Source organism: Emiliania huxleyi (assembly GCF_000372725.1).
Source record: "Emiliania huxleyi CCMP1516 chromosome Unknown EMIHUscaffold_120, whole genome shotgun sequence".
Classification (NCBI taxonomy): domain Eukaryota; phylum Haptophyta; order Isochrysidales; family Noelaerhabdaceae; genus Emiliania; species Emiliania huxleyi.
Genome location: NW_005201391.1, coordinates 231,883 through 248,413, shown reverse-complemented (window position 1 = coordinate 248,413; position 16,531 = coordinate 231,883).

Here is a 16,531-nt window from a genome sequence, read left to right as displayed (position 1 = left end):
GCGCTCACAATCGTACCAAAGATCCAAGGACTGCTATAGCACTCGCACAGAGGGCGCTCCCAATCGCTCCAGCCGCGAGCGCTTGTGAGTGAGCGCGCCGGGAGGGTCTCCTCACAATCCAAACAGTGATCGCACCGATTGCGAGGGGACCCGCTCGCAATCCTAGAAGTCGTAGGACTGTGGGCGGTGTCGCTCGCAATCGGCGAAAGTTCTAGGATTGCGAGCGCTTTTGCTCGAAATCGAAGGCATGTTGCTAGGATTGTGAGCTAAGCTGCTCGCAACCCTAGAGTTTGCTCGGATTGTGAGCGCGCTGGTAGTAGTCGTAGGCGTCACCAGTCACATTGTGAGCGGAGCTGCTCTTAGTCCTAGAAGATGTAGGATTGCGAGCGTAAGGGCTCACAATCGCAGAGATGCTACGATTGCGAGGAGTGCTGCTCACAATCCTTCGACTTCTAGGATTGAGAGCGAGGCTGCTCTCAATCCTACCTTGGTACAAAAGAAGGTTCACCGTCTGTGCATGGCGAAGAGAGGACCCCGTACGCTCTCGTTCACGTTCACAGATAGGTTGATAAGTGACCAAGCTCCGTTCACAGCCTTGTTATTGAGAAGAAAATACCTCGTGTAGCGCTGTGCGCTGGTCTGTGAGAGGTTGAGGTGCGAGCCCTGGAGGCCCTGGGGATGGGGGGAGACTACCCGCGGGCCTATAGAAGGCCCGCGCGCGCAGGGGGGTGGAACATTGGAGACCGGTCATGAATGAGTGCGCGACACGCATGTTGCGAGCAGCGTTGTTGATGTTTCTGCGCGTCGCCACAGACGGCGGCGCGCGAGAGCTGTTGCGAGTGGTGCTGGGCGAAGCCCCGGGCGCTGCCGGAGGCTGTGCCGTAGTCGGTGCGGTCGACGGCGCTCGGGCTGCCGACCTCTTTGCACTTTGGCGAAGTTGAAGATGATTCTCTTGGTCGGCGGCGCGATGCCGCCCTTTCGACGAGACAAATTTTGACGATTCCGTTCTTGACATGGAGCGCGTCGTAGTACTGTCCCTTGTGCTCCTTGACCCAGCCTTTGCCGGTCGCATGGACGAGCGTTCACATAAACGCGCGTGAACAGGGCTCCAGGCCCCAAATGATGTGTGAGTGTTAGAGTTGTTTGGTATTGCTAAAAATCTCTCTCACCCGACATCGCCACTCAGGGCCCCTCCGCCCGATCTCCCCACCCCCCATCCGAAGGGGCTCCCCTCTCCTCCCGGTCCTCCCTCCTGTTCGCTTTCCGACGGTCAGGCGTCGGCTGCGGAGCCCGCCTTTGGTCGTCTGCCTCTTTCTATCTCCCTTCGCAGTCCCTCGCCGATTCTCGCTGCAACCTTCATGCCACCTCGCGGTCTCGCCCCCAGACTCACACGAGACTCACACATTCGATTTTTGGGCCCCGGGGCGGCTAAACGCGCTCTCTTCGCACAGGAAAGGGTGGGAGGGAGGGAGGGGGGTGCGGGGGGAGGGAGGGAGGGAGGGAGGGAGGGTGTTGCAGGGGAGGGAGGGTGGTTTCCCCATGCGCAGCTGGGGCACCAGCACCGGTACCCGTAGCGGCGCTGCCGCAGCACGCCAGGGGCAGCGCTCAGGGCAGCCTGAGTGCTCGGGTAACGATGAGTGCGATCGTGTGTGCGCGCCTTCGGGGAGGCGGTATGTTGGATCCCGCGTGGCACCCGCCCTCGGAGCATCACCCTCGTGAGCCGCGTCCGAGTCGTACTCGTCCGGTTTAGGTTCTTCAGCCACGTCCTCCTTGGGCTCTCCGAGCCGTCGTTGCCGCCGCCGCTCGGCTCGACGGAGCTTAGCCTTCCGCTCTCGCTCTGACGCCAGCTGTCGCCACAGCCTCGCCTTCAGGGGCGGCGGCGGGGGCGGGGGCGGCGGCGGCGCGGGCGCGCGCGTGAGGGGTGGAGACGCTGCCGTGCGCTGCGCGCGCACGCGCGCACCACACACCACACGGAGGGAGAGACGGCGAGGAGGCGGCGACGGCGGCGGCGGCGGCAGCGCGCGCGTCGGGGGGGCGGAGCAGCGACCGCTGGCGCGGTCGCTGCTCCGTCTGTGCCAGAGACGAGCGCTCTGCTTGCGCAGAGCGCGTCAAGGCAAGGGCAAGCGTGGCGGCGCGGGACGCGCGGCGGCGGCGGCGAGCAGCCGAGCGCTCCGTGCGCGGTGAGGCGGCCGGGCGAGGGCGCGGCGGGTGACGGGGCAAGGGAGCAGCCCACACCCGGCCGTCGCTTCGAGCGACGCCTGCGGCACGCCTGCACAGGGGCCACAGGGCGGTCAGTGGTGGGGCGAGGCGGTGCCGGCCGCGGGCCGGGAGCAAGGCGCCGGCCTCGGCGCCGCCTTGGCGCGCGGCGCGGCGCGCCTCTGAGCGAGCCCAGAGTTCAAGCGTGCGCCTGCGTCGGGAGCTGATCGGGAGATGCGTAGGGGGTGGCGAATGCGCTCCTGTCTTCAGTTTGAACCGATCTGCTCGGTGCGTGCATCGCCTTTGTCCATCCCAAGGGCTTAGGGACCACTCAGGAGAGGGAAAAAAAGTGCTGGGCATCGACCTGATCAGCCCCGCCACTGAACTGCACGACCGGGCGTGGCTCTACGAAACGCAAGGCTACCTCAACCACCCCAAGGGTGCCATCACCCTCGCGACGCGCTGCACCGGCGTGGGCGACACGTCGAAGTGCATCTACCATCGCTCGATGCTACCCGAGTGCCCGCCCTGCACCATCGGCAAGGCGAAGCCACCGCGCACGCTGTCGCTCTTTGAGCACTACAACGGCACACACTGGGATGGGCGCAACTACGGCGGCTGGTTAGCCACCGGACACACCTCACTCAACGTTCGACGGCACGTGCACCACCGCGGTACACCACGGCATGCTAGGCCCGCTCGCGAGCGGCAAGCGCCTCGCAACCGACTACCCCGAGGAGGCGAAGAGGAAGGCCAAGGCCGCGGCGTGCGACGCCAATAACTTCGACTTCATGACGTGGGCATCGAGCACGCGCGGAGGCATCGGTCGAGAAGCGGCAGCCTGGTTTACCACCAACTTCGCCGCCAAGCTCGCCAAAGCGTCCTCCGACAGCGAGCGGTGGCGGGTCCGCCGCGAACGCCACCGCTTCCTGCAAGAGCACGCGGCCATAATCGCGCGGCGCAACTTCGAGATCTTCGACCGCAACGCGTGCCCGAAACGAGGGGGCGAGCCGCCAAGGGCACCTCCGGAGCAATTCGAGTAGGAACGGGCGGAGAGGACGGGCGCTAACCACGGGCAACAACGTGACGGAGGTTCGAGATCGACTACTCGCCGCCTGGGTCGTTTGGGGCGCGCGGCTCCGTCGAGGACCGGGCGCGCCCCTTACCCGGCGCGGCGTAAGTCCCACTCTGACGAAAAGAGGGGAAGCACGGGCGATAGCCTAAGCCATCAACTACGCTCATCTTCCCCGTCGACTGGTGCTTAGCCCCGTGCAGCGGCGGTCCGGCGGGCTGCCCCCAAGGCCCCCTGGGCCGCTGCGGGTTTTGGAGTTATGCTTAAGCACAGCTTCGGCGATGGCAGCCCCTCTCTGGGGTGACGCGTCACAGTTTTGGAATGATTGGCATGATGTTTTTGGCGAGCATTTTGACAACATCAACGCCCTGCGTGGAGTGTTTGTGATTATATTAAGAGTGAAGAGCACAGGCGCGACACCCCTTGGACGTCACCGGATGACTTGCCGCGCAACAATGCTTCCCACCGTTCTCAAATCACCATCAACCCTCTCAAGAGGTTCTTATATGAATTTGTGGAATCTTTGTGCCAGAGACACAACGCAACGCTGAGGGTTTGACCGGGGGGGTGAGCTGGAATTAAACAATTCAACATTAATGGGTTCGAACAACCTGCTGAAGCCAGACACATCTTCTCACAGCAAAAGAAAAAGACACGGCTTGGTCGATTTCGGGGATTTGACATCGACACCGTCAAGGTGAAGGACGCGCTGGGGTGTGACCCTTCTTCTGGCTTCTACCAGGGGGAAGAGGTGGGGGGAGGGGTGCGCCGCGCCGCAGTGCGGAAACGGGGCCCCGGCTCCGCTAGTCTCACCTAGCACCGACTTCCCGAATGATTACGGTTGATTAGAGGGCAGATTTGGAGAGATCTCGAGGAGTACATACAGATAGACCCTCCAACCATCAGAAAACTCCGACCTGATCGGTCGTACTGACCGCCGACAGATCACTCCAGACAGCAGACAGGCCGACGTCTGCACGCGGCCGGCCGGGCGAGAGGCTTGACACGATCCGACCCTGCGACCCTGACGCTGCTGCTCTAGCTATCAGACATGCACTGCTGACTGCTGCCACAATGTGCGACCGGTGCTGGCCCCCACGTGGCTGCCTTCCCGGTCAGTGGTGAGGCGCAGTTCAGAGCTGTCGATGGCGCGATGCCGCACTGGTCCCACATTGGTGACACGAGACCACCACGTTTGCCGGTCCAAGAGAGAGGTACCGGCGCTGTCCTGAGAAGGTGCGTGGTCCCTCTTGACTGCCCATGCGCGCGAGGCTGCGTAGGCATAGCCTCGAGAGTGCCAGCAGCCAATCCGAGGCGACGCGCATTGCGCCAGAAGCGTGCACACGTTGGAAGGACACCTTCCTACTGACCGTACGATCAGGTCGTCACTGAATGCTTGATACTAAGGCCGCGAGCTATGCAGGTGATCAATTGTGCAGCAGGGCACGGTCAGCAGCGCCGACAGGCTGTCGCAAGGCGTGATACGCCGAATTCCCATGAGAACAAGTAAAAAATCGCGCGAAAAAAGAAAAAAAACGGAAGAATCGGCGCCTGCGGCGGGCCGTGGGACCCCATCTCCCCCCCGCATGGGTGCCCTCTATGGCCCCCGCGCGCCCCCAGAGACCACGCCCTCTCTACGCCGGGCTGGGTGCCGACGCATTGTATTTGACACGCCTTGACACGCCGATATAAAAGAATTACGCCGCGCATGTCTCGTGCCGCCCCGCCCCTCCCCGCCCCTCCCCGCCCTTCCCCGCCCCTCCCCGCCCCTCCGCGCCCCTCCCCGCCTCTACCCGCCTCTCGAGATCGGGGGGGTCTCATCAGATCTCATCCAACGAAAGGACGACCGACATGTTGTGCGTGTAAGTCCAGTATGTGCAGCAATCCATTGCTCCGTTTCAGGTCTGCTGAGATCTCGTTCGTTTCAGGCACTCACCGTCGCAAACTGTGCGAGGTTCCAGTGAAGCCCCCCAAAGTCAGCCAAGTTTCCAGGGGAGCGGCTTTCAGTGGACCACGAGCCATTGTAAACCCAGACCTTGTCGGTATCCTCTAATGTGTCGTCTCGAAAATTAACCCACCATGTGCCATCCACCTCAGCACTCGTTGGGGGCCCATACGATACGCCATTCCAGGGCTCTGGTAGGGACAATTCCTCAATCCATTGCGATTGGTTAGTGATAGGCAAATTCAACCTCCAGACAGACCGACACCCCTCTCCTCCAGACAGACACATCGGCCCCCCCCCATATTTTGCCCCACCAGCGATGAAAATGGCATGGTCGAAAATGCCCATTGCAAGGTTTTGGCGATACTCCGGGTCAGGCGGTCCGCCCTCCATTTTCTTGTTAAGAACATCCCAGATAAGAAGCGCCGGATTGTAGTAGAGCCAGCTAAGGAAGTAGAGCTTCCCGTTGTACCCCACAGCGGTGCCCATTGTGTTGTACGTTGCATCGTAATGTTCCCACCCCCCCCTGTGCATCATGTTTTGGATTTCAGTCTCCTCGTTCCATTCCCCATTGGTAATGTTATAAGAAGCCGCACGGAAATTTGCTTGATCGTGCCTTGCTTGATCGGTCCCAAACACAAAGAAGGTGTCGCATTCGAACGCACCGGCGTAGTACCATATGTCATGTGGCAAGTCCGGGAGATTTGACCATGTGCCCTCGGTAGTGTCGTATACCTATTCAGCAGTGTGGAATGTGCGGGGGTCGTGTCACACCCTACCGGCACCCTACCGGGGGTGCCGATAACTTGAGAAGAGGGGGCAAGCGAGTGGGGCATGAGGCTGCGGGTGGCGCCTCGGCGCTGTTCTTCATTTCACTGGTTTTGCCATCGTCTCCGCTGGCGACATAAATCTTCTTGTGCTCATGGTCGACCGCCATCGCGAACTGCACCCGAGCTGTTGCCATCTCGGCCCGTCGTTCCCAACTAACGCCGTTATTGTTCGAGAAGTATGTCACTTTTGTGGCTTCATTCCCAGGCTGCAGCCATCCGCCAATTGCATAAAGGCCCGGCGACGGCGTCGGCGTCGGCGGCATACCAGGCGGGTAGGGGGGGGGGGAAGAGGGCGGAGCGCACGGGTGTGCAACTCCGGTCAGCTTTTCGTAGAGCCTGCGCTCGTCCGGAGGCGCACTCGCCGCCCCAGCAACCTCCACCTGGTCTGTCGACGAGGCGTCCACCGCTGCTGCGCCGGCCGGGAGGGGAAGCATCGGCTGCTTTGCTTCGTGGAAGCGCGAGAAGGCAAACTCCGTCGTCAGCGGACCCGGGAGCTCGTACATGGCCGCGTTGCCCTCGATTGCGCCCTCCGCCATCGCCGACGTGCGGAAGCGCCCCTCTGAGGGGTAGAGGTCGCGTTTCCCGTCCCGCGCCGTACGCCAAGCAAAGGACTGCCCGACCAGGCCGTGGGTCTGGGCCAGCGCCGCCTCGTCCCCGTGCGCGTGCAGCGACACGTCGAGCCGGTGCCTCGGGCCGCTAATGCGGCCGAAAACTGGCGCGGCGGCCACCTTGATCACCCAGCCTGGGACCCGGAACCTTGCGCTCGAGAACCTGACGAGAATCTCCATCTCCTCGCACTTCTTGTACCCGCCCATGCCGAGGAAGAACTGGCCGCGGTCGCCGCACGTGCCGGTGATCATGTTGGGTCCCGTTGTGAACTCGTTCAGCTCGGAGGTCCAAAAGCTTGCCGTCGCCAGCTTGTGCTTCTCCCCGCCAACCAGCGCCACGACGTGCACCTCCGTGATGAAGGAGCCGTCGACCGTTAGCGCATCCCGGTACGTCTTGAACTGGGCCTCCTCAGTGCGCACGTTTATCGCGAAGCTCGGTGTGGACAGGAACGAGTAGTATGCACCATTGCGGCCTCTGAAGTCGGCACGGCCGCCGCGAGCGAATGCCAGGTGCGGGTCCTTTTTCATGTTGGCGCATTGTCCGGCGACGCGAGCGAGCAGGCCGAGGGCGCAGATGGCAAGGACAACGCGCGCCCACGACGTTCGCGCGCGATTTTTGGGGGAGGGCATGCTGACGTCAGGCAACTTACTGTGGGGGGACGCGGGGCAACGCGCCCGCAACGCGCCGGGGCCGCCCCGATTGCTTGACGCAGTTGCCGTCGGGGATGGTTCGCTCTATTAATGGGCAAAGTCGGCGAAATCGAAAATCCCTGTTTTCTCGTTTTTCGTGCACTACCGGCCACAGCCGTGCCTCAGGCATCCAAGTCGGGCAACATGTGGGCGGCACGGGACCGGAGGCTTGGCCCTAGGCCGAAGAAAGGGTATGCGAGGGTGCTCGCGAGCACCAAAGCCACTTGCGGCATTCGCCAGCAATCCCTGCTGCACACCAAAAGCGAGCGGTCCGGACGTCTGGCGGCCACTGAAGGCAATCGCACGGTGGGGGAGGCGGTCCGCGTGTTACGTACGTCTTTGAAAAGTGACACCGTCGCTATTTTACCGGTCGCCGAGTGAATTCGGACCCGCTCGAGTCGCTGCGAGGAGCCCTCGGGACTGCCTCGGCCGGCTCTAGCAGCGACGCACACACTCGCTACTGCTGACTAGTCGCGCCGAGGGCGGAGAGTGACTCACACGTAGCTTAATCGGTAAGCGATGCAGCTCGCACAAGGGCGGCGGAGCCGAGGGCAGCGAGTGTGGTGGCGGCGACGGCTGGTGGCCGGCCCGACGGTGCCTCGGCGCGTAGCACACCTATAGGCGGTTTCGTCGGCGGTTCCGGTTCTGCGCGCGCTGGCGACGGCGAGAGGGACACCGGGTACACCCGGCGCGACCGTGTCGGCCGAGGGCGGCGGCAGCGGGCGCGACAGAGCTGGTGAGCTGATGCTGCCGCGAGCAAGACGGCAGCGACGCGCGGCAAGCCGCACGCTGCCATGGGCGAACCTAGCGCATGAGCCGTCGAATGGCCTGCGACACGGGGCGAGGAGCGGCTCAGAGCTCGGCTGAGAGTGTCGCACAGCTGGCGCCAGCAGCAAGCAGCTCACCTACAGCGAAACGCGTTTGAGTGACCGCAAGCGAGAGATCGTCGAAGCTCGCAGACGCTGTTCACCTCGAGATCACGGCGGATTGCTTCGCATAGTACCTATATTCTTTACTTTGGACTGTGAATGTGATGTTCCACACCTCATTCAAATGCTATTCACACCTCAGCGTAGCAGGCAGCACAAGAAGCGTCAGAAGAGTGGGGACGACACGGCCGCGTGAACTCCCGGGTCGATGGGCGGGTCAGCCTTGCTCGCCGCGTCTTTCAAGTCCTCCGGATTCAGCTTGCCGAAGCGCGTGACCTCTCGGTGCTGGGAAACCATGGGCAGAAAACAGCCGACGCCGCTCACGACCTTCTCGCTCTTGATGCGGTCCTCGTCCTCCGTCTCCGCCTTCTCGTGCTTCATCCAGTTGGTCATGTTGGGGAGCTCGATCTGCCTCGTAGAGAGGAGGTAGAAACGGCGGAGCGAGATGGCGACAAACGGGCAGAAGAAGACGTTCTTGTGCGCAATGAACTCGCGCAGGCTCTCGACCTTGTCCATCTTGCGGAGCGTGCTCACGCGCCCCACCCAGGGGGAGCGCTTGTTGGAGAGGTACCAGAACGGACGCCCCCCTGCGTCGAGCTGAAAGATCTCAAAAGAACCCCACGACGCATCCTCGACGTTCATGTTGCGCAGCCCAAACGCGAGCATGAGCGTGACGCCCGCCGCGAGGTTGAGGCCCTTGAACAGCGCCGTGCCGCTCATGTTGTACATCACGAGGAGCACGCTGAAGACCGTGCCAATGTCGACGAGCGTCGACGAGCGGTTACTGCCAAAGGGGTTGCCGGCCTGGACGTGGTTGCGCTTGGTCTGCTGTACGCGTAGAGCTCCGCCCTCGGCGTGATGCTGGAGAAGTACGTCTGGTCCGGCTGGAGCTGCTTGAAGTGGTCGGTGAGAGTGCGCCGCAGGAAGCTGGGAGGGCGGGAGGGGGGGGGGGGGTGAGAGGGTGCGCGGCGTTGCAGGATTACAGGAATGTACTCACGTGTCGACAGCCTTGACATGTCCGTCTTTGATCTCGGCCTTCTCGTGGTCGATCTTCTTGTTGTTGTAGAACTTCTGGTAGACGTCCTTCTTGAGGTACTCGCGGAGGATCGGGTCGTTCCAGCCGCTGCTGCACTGGTTCAACACGTTGGTCTTGAGGTAGTCAACCGCTGCGTCGGCGTCGGCGACGCCGAGGTGCGCGGCCATGTACCTCCCGCCAGTTTTGATGAGGGTTTTCGTGGAATCGGAGTTGCCCTGTTGGTGGAGGAGAGGTGGCAAGGGAGGCTGTGAGCGAGTGGTGCGGGAGGAGGGGGGGATCTGTGGAGAGGGAGGGAGGAAGAGTCGCGTGCGCTGCGCTGCGCGCGCTGTATGCGCGCGCCGCGTGTGTCATGGTGGGAGCTTGTCTCCACGTGTCGGGGGGGAGCTGACGAGCCAGCGCCGGCGGCGGGAGCGCTGGGCAGGGAGAACGTCGCTGGGGAGATTGTGTGATCGGGGCGGCGAGCGAGCGTTGGCGGGCGTCTGGACTCGGGCGTCGGCGCCGCCGCACACACAAAAAGAAAGGCGCGGCGACGAGGCGTGGTGGGTGAGAGGGCTGGTCGTAGTGAGGGGAGGGGGGTGAACGAGTCACGCACCATCATGGTTGGTGGCGAGGAGCGGCGGCGGAGAGCGGCTCGGTGGTTACGCGCGCTTGGCGCCGGCCGTGTGTGAGTCTCGTGTGAGTCTGGACCCCACGACTTGGCGGTCGTCCCACTCTCGTCGTTCTCCCTCCTGTCGCTTCCTCCTCTGTCGCGTCGCTCTCGTCTGCCTCGTCCGGCGACGCCGCCGCCGCCTGCCGATCCCTTGCTCTCGCGGCTTCTCCCGCCTTTCGGCGCAACTCTGCCCTCCTCGCGGCATATTTCGGCCCCTCGAGTTTATCGAGCTCTCCTCGCGCAAGGACGACTCTTGTGACGCCCACTGCGATCATTTGCCGCCAAGTCATATCGTTGCTCAGGTCCACTCTCATCTCTTCGAACACTTGTACCTCCACGGATGATGTTGGCGCTGGGGTCCCCTTCGGGTGCATCGTTACAGCTGACGACGGGATTACCACTGGTGTTTCGTCTTCCTCGGAGTCTTCTTCCCCGGCTTCCTCCCGTTCGGCTCTACGTTCATTACGTTCATCGTGGCTCACCCTCCATGCCGTGAACAGGCGCTTTATCCATCCTATATTCTTCTCTCTCTCCTCTGCCCTTGCCTTGGTCTTCTCGTTGTTTCGCACCCATGTCTGCAAATATATATACTAACTGATCACTGGCTGGAACCGCTCTCCGCTCTCTAGCTCTCACTGCCACTGCCTCTGCCCCGGCCGCGCGCGCTTTCCGCTGGTTCGGCGACAGGTGCGGAGCTCTCCCCCCCTCTTCTGCTTCTTCGGCCGTGGCCGTGTGTGTGTGTGTGTGTGTGTGTGTGTGTGTGTGTGTGTGTGTGTGTGTGTGTGTGTGTGTGTGTGTGTGTGTGTGTGTGTGTGTGTGTGTGTGTGTGTGTGTGTGTGTGTGTGTGTGGCCCCGCCGTCGTCTCGTCTTCTTTGCCTGATCCCGTTGACTCCGCGGGCGGCGATCCCGTGCCCAACTCCCCGGGCGAGGGCGGCGGCGTTCGTGGGCGCGGAATTCTTTTCTTCGCGATGTCCACCCCGCCGCGCCGCTCGCGCCGCTCGCGCCGCCTCGCCTCCGCCTCCGCCTCCACCGCCGCTCCCTCGCCAGACACGCCGCCGCCCCCCCGCCTCCTCGACCTCCCCACGGAGCTCCTCGCGCGCGCCCTCTCTCGCTGCAAAAGCCCCGTCGACATCGCTCGCGCTGCGGCCATCTCGCTCCTCTTTCACGCCTCGCTTGCGGTGGAGGGCATCCGCTTGTGGGCGCAAGAGCGCGGCTACGTGCTGCCTGCGCAGCCAGAGGGCGAGGGCTGCACCGTGCGGTGGCTGTGCTTCGCTGCGCTGCTGTGCGAGTCCAACCCGCCGGCGAGGGCAGCAGCAGGCGATCGGCACAACCTTTTCATCGACGGCGAGGGGCGGCTCTCGTCGTGCGGAAAGGCTGAGAGCTGGCTGCCAGGGCTGCTCGGGCACGGCGAGGGAGTGACGCAGCTCAACACGCCGACCCTCCTCCCTTCGCCTCTGGGCGGCGAGCGCGCCATGAGCGTGTCGGCTGCCCCCGGCCACAGCCTTGCCCTCGCCGCCGACGGCACTGTCTGGAGCTGGGGCTATGGAGGGCAAGGCCGGTTGGGCCACGGCGACTGGCAGATCCAGCTGCTGCCCAAGAAGATCGAGGCCTTTGCTGGGCGGCGCGTCGTCGCTGTCTCGGCTGGAGAGGTGCACAACCTCGCCCTCACCGCCGACGGAGCCGTCTGGAGCTGGGGCGATGGAGGCTATGGCAAGCTGGGCCACGGCGACCGTCAGAACCAGCTCCTGCCCAAGAGGGTCGAGGCCTTGGCTGGGCGGCGCGTCGTCGCTGTGTCGGCTGGAGGTCCGCACAGCCTCACCCTCACCGCCGACGGCGCTGTCTTGAGCTGGGGCTGGGGAGGCGATGGCCGGTTGGGCCACGGCGACTGGCAGAACCATCTGCTACCCAAGAAGGTCGAGGCCTTGGCTGGCCAGCGCGTCCTCGCTGTGTCGGCTGGCTTTACTCACAGCCTCGCCATCACCGCCGACGGCGCCGTCTGGAGCTGGGGCGCTGGAGGCGGGGGCCAGTTGGGCCACGGCAACCAGCAGTACCAGCTGCTGCCCAAGAAGGTCGAGGCGTTGGCTGGGCGGCGCGTCGTCGCTGTGTCGGTGGGGAACTTCCACAGTCTCGCCCTCACCGCCGACGGAGCTGTCTGGAGCTGGGGCCTTGGCGAAGATGGCCAGTTGGGCCAGGGCGACCAGCAGCGCCAGCTGCTGCCCAAGCAGGTCGAGGCCTTGGCTGGCCAGCGCGTCGTCGCTGTGTCGGCGGGGAACTTCCACAGTCTCGCCATTACCGCCGACGGCGCCGTCTTTACCTGGGGCAACGGTGCACGCGGCTGCCTAGGCCACGGAGAGGACCTGTTGAACCAGCTGCTGCCCAAGAAGGTCGAGGCGTGGCGGCCGCACGCCCATCTGGCAATCTCATCTTATTGTCCCATGGGTGTTTGAGGCTTTGGGGAGGGTTGACATCGTGATTGCGGCGGAAATTTTCTTTTTCTGCTGGAAAATTCCGGCGTGAAGAGAGGACCCCGACCGACGGGAGGGCCCAGACCTACCCTACCTACCCTGTCATGACGTCCGGCCAAGCAAAAAGAACACACACCTGCGCGCTGCGAGTTGTTTCGAGAGTTTCGGGGCCTTCGTGCGAAAAACACGAATGTCAGCAGAGTCCTCCTCCGGGCGGCTTTTTTTTCTTTCTTTTGGGGGTGTACCGGTGTGCAAAGGGTTCCCAAACGACACGATGCCGACCGGCCTTCTCCAGTCGCCACTTCCCTCCTCCTCACCGAACAAGGTGCCTCCGCCAACTCCAATCCTCCTGATCTCTCCCTCCCAACAGCGCGCCACTCGGCGCCACGCATCGCGCCGCGTACCAGCTCATGAGAGCCACATGCCGCTCCACTCCCCAGGATCCGACCGCGATCGCTGCCAACTCGGTCTCCGAGACTAGCCGGCAGCAGATCACGATCGGCGAGATCCTCGCCACCCTCGCCGGTGGGGCGCAGCAGCGAGCGATGTACCCAACGCTGCAGCCGACCGTCCTCGCCACCGTCACCGGCACCGATCCTCCGGGAGCGCCGAGGCCGGGCGCCGACGTTGTGATGGCCGAGCTGGCCTCGCCGCCTGTGCCGATGCCGGGGCATTCGGGCGGGGCGACCACCGCCGACGCCGCCGCGAGCACGGCGGCGAGCGACGCCGACTTGCCCTTTGAGTGGGCGCGCGTTGACACTTCCGAGACATTTCCGTCCTCCGTCACCGCTGACCCCATGCCTTTGCCACGTTGCCCGATGCCCTCTCCGCACCAGCAACATCACGGTGCTCCCAGGCGCGCTGCTACTGCCCGCTCAAGGCGATGCCGGGCGGCGCGGTGATCACGGGGCAGGAGTGCGACTCGGACCTGACGGTGACGGTGCGGCTGCAGACGCCTCTCCTGTACTGGCGCGAGCGGTCGCGCTGGATGTGGCACAAGAAGTGGTCGCTGCCGCGCATCTTTGTGTCGGTCGACGTCGGCGCCGGCGTGCCCCTCGACCGCCCGCTGCTCGCGATGATCTCATGTGGCACTCTGGTTGCGGGAGACTCGGAGCTGCACGACCAGGTGCGACCCGCCCCCTTCCCGGCCCAGGCAGGCCCCCTGTACCGCCGCAGGGCACGCTACACAGCCCGCCCCAACATGAGCGGCGATCGCCCCATCTACCGCTCCGCCTCGTCGAGTCCCACCAGTACCACTGCTGCCTACCGCAGGGCCTGTCGGGCGACTGCGTGCAGCGGCTGACCGCGTCCTCGGGTGCGAGCTCAAGCCAAGATCAGCCGAGCTCAAGCCGAGATCAGCCGAGCTCAAGCCGAGATCAGCCGAGCTCAAGCCGAGATCACCCGAGATGAGCCGAGCTCAGACGAGACCAGCCAAGAGCCGAGTTTTTCCGGGCACACGCCCTTGCCCTTTCAAGCCCCCCCCCCCCCCCCCCGGCTTTCTCCAGGTGCGCTGTTCGAGGCCAACTTCTCGTCGCTGCTGCTCACGCAGACGTCCTTCAACTGCGGCAACCGCCCCTTCCACCTCCTCGTCACCGTCCTCGCCGCGCCGCTGCAGGGCGCCGAGCCGGGCGAGGGCGGCGCACAGGCCCTCGCCTGCCTCACCTCGCCTCGGACGTCGGCCCTCTCCCTTAGACTCTCCCTCTCTTCCTCTCTCCTCCTCTCTCTCCCCGCTCCTCTCTCCCTCCCTCCCTCCATCTAACTTCTCCTCTCCCTCCCTCCCTCCCTCCCTCCCTCCCTCCCTCCCTCCCTCCCTCCCTCCCTCCCTCCCTCTGCCACACACCCCTCACCCTTGCCCCCCTGCCTCCACCACGCACACCCCTCTTTGCACCAGGCCCAGGCCCTCGCCTGCCTCACCTCGCCTCCCATCCACGTCGACGCACGCCGACGCACTCGCGGCGAGCGCCCCCCAGATGCGGAAGAAGTAGGAGTAGTGGGAGGAGAGGAGGAGGAGGAAGCGCACGCGCGCACGGCGTGAGCGGCTCCTCAGATGCGGAACACGGAGGACACACTCTGGACCGCGCCCGACATGGCCGAGACATGGCCGAGACATGCCCGAGACATGGCATGCCCGAGACATGGCCGAGACATGTCCACTAGGCGAGCGCCCCGACGCGCAAAGCTCGGACGTGCGGCTGCTGGTGCGGCAGCGATCCGGGGCGCACGCTGTGAGCGGCGCCGCCGCCGTCCCTCCGCCGCCGCGCGCGCCGCCAAAGCCGGCCGGAGGGGGGCGGCAGCAGCTGCTGCCCAGCGGCGCGCACCCGGGCGGTGAGGCGGTGTCGGGCATCACTCCCGCCGCCCTCGAGGTGCTCGCTGCGACGGGCTGCTCGGTGTGCTTGCGGCGCAGCGCCCCACCTCGGCCACTCTCGAGTCGATCTCTGCCAATCTCGCCTAATCTCGCCTAATCTCGCGCCAGGTGCTCGTGGTGCAGCCCGACCTCGCAATCTCCGGCTGCCTCACGCCGCGCCCGTTCGGCTTCTCGCCCGCCGAGCTATCGGGCGTGTCGCTGCTGCGGGTGCTCCACGCCGACGAGCACGTTGCCTTCGTGCAGACCGCACGCGCCCTCCTCGCCGCCGCGTCGGGCAGCGGCAGCGCAGTGGACGCCCCGGCATGCGCGGCACGCGTGGTGCATCGCGTCGCCGTCAGCGGCGCCGCCACGCCGCTGATCGTCGACTCCACGCTCTCCGTCCTTCCCGGCACCCCGCAGCGGCTGCTCGTCGCCTCGCGCTGTGCGGTCCCCGTGTCGGCGTCGCCGGCGAGCGGCATCTTCCGGGCGCGGCTAATCTCGGCGCATCTCGGCGCATCTCGGCGCATCTCCCGGCTTCTCTCGTCTGTCATCTCGACGCATGGCATCTCATCTCGGCCGTCTCGGCTCCCGTCGGAGCGCTTGCGGCATTGCTCAGGTCTTCCCAAACACGACGCTGCCAAACAGCGGGCGGGGGCTCGAGGCGAGCCGCGGGCGGCTAGCCTCCTCCAGGCCCTTCCCGGACGCCTCCCGAGAGCCTCCCCCCCAACCTTGCGATGTAGGAGAGCCGCGGGCCGGGAGCGTCCCCGCCCGACGCGATGCCGCCACTGCGTACGCCGGCGGACCGCCCCTAGATGCTGTCTCCGGAATGCAGATGCGTGCATTCCAACAAGCTCTCGAGAGGGCACACGCACAGAAGGGCCCAACTGCCACCTGCCGTCTTGAGCTGTGCTCACAGCCACGCGATTCCGTGAGCACACTGCACAATCCCGTGACCCCGACCGCGCACTTCGCGTCCAGGCGCCCCCCCCCATGGGCCTCGAGGCAGCGGCGGCGGCGGCGTCGGTGGCGTCGGCGGCGGCGGCGGCAGCGGCAGCGGCGGCGGCGGTGGCGCGGCCCAGCGCCGACCCACCGTGGAACGCCGCGCCGCGCCTCGCCATGCCTCCACTCCCGCCCGTGCGCCGCAACGTCGAGGGTGCCGCCGCGGCTGCGGCGGTGGCGGTTGCGAGCGCGAACGACGCGCGCTGCCAGGCCGTCGCATGTGCCGTGCAAGACAAGGTGGGTGGGGCGGCGACGTGAGGGAGAGGCAAAAGGGGGGGGGGTGCGGGTGCGGGCACGGGGGGCGCCACTCTCGCGAGGTAGGCGCGAGATGTACCACACATCACCCTCGCCGGCGGGTAGAGAGAGGCATCGGGGTGGTCTGGCTCTGGGCTCTCCGCGTGCAGCTTTCGGGCTGCTCGGCGTACTGGCTCCCCATCTGTGAAGGAAAAGCGGGGGAGAATGACAAAAATGCCGCGAGAGTGGAGAGGGGGCGTCATCCGTCAAAGCTCAAACCGCGGAGGCCGGCGTTCTCTCTCTCTCTCTCTCTCTCTCTCTCTCTCTCTCTCTCAGCTGTCAGCTCGCTCAGCTCTCTCTCTCTCTCTCTCACTCACTCTCTCTCTCTCTCTCTCTCTCTCTCTCTCTCTCTCTCTCTCTCTCTCTCTCTCTCTCTCTCTCTCTCTCTGTCTCTGTGAGCGCCGAACGCATCGTCATCGGAGAGTGCTCGGTTACTGGATTAGGCCGGCTCGCGATTACCTCTCGCTGGGGGGA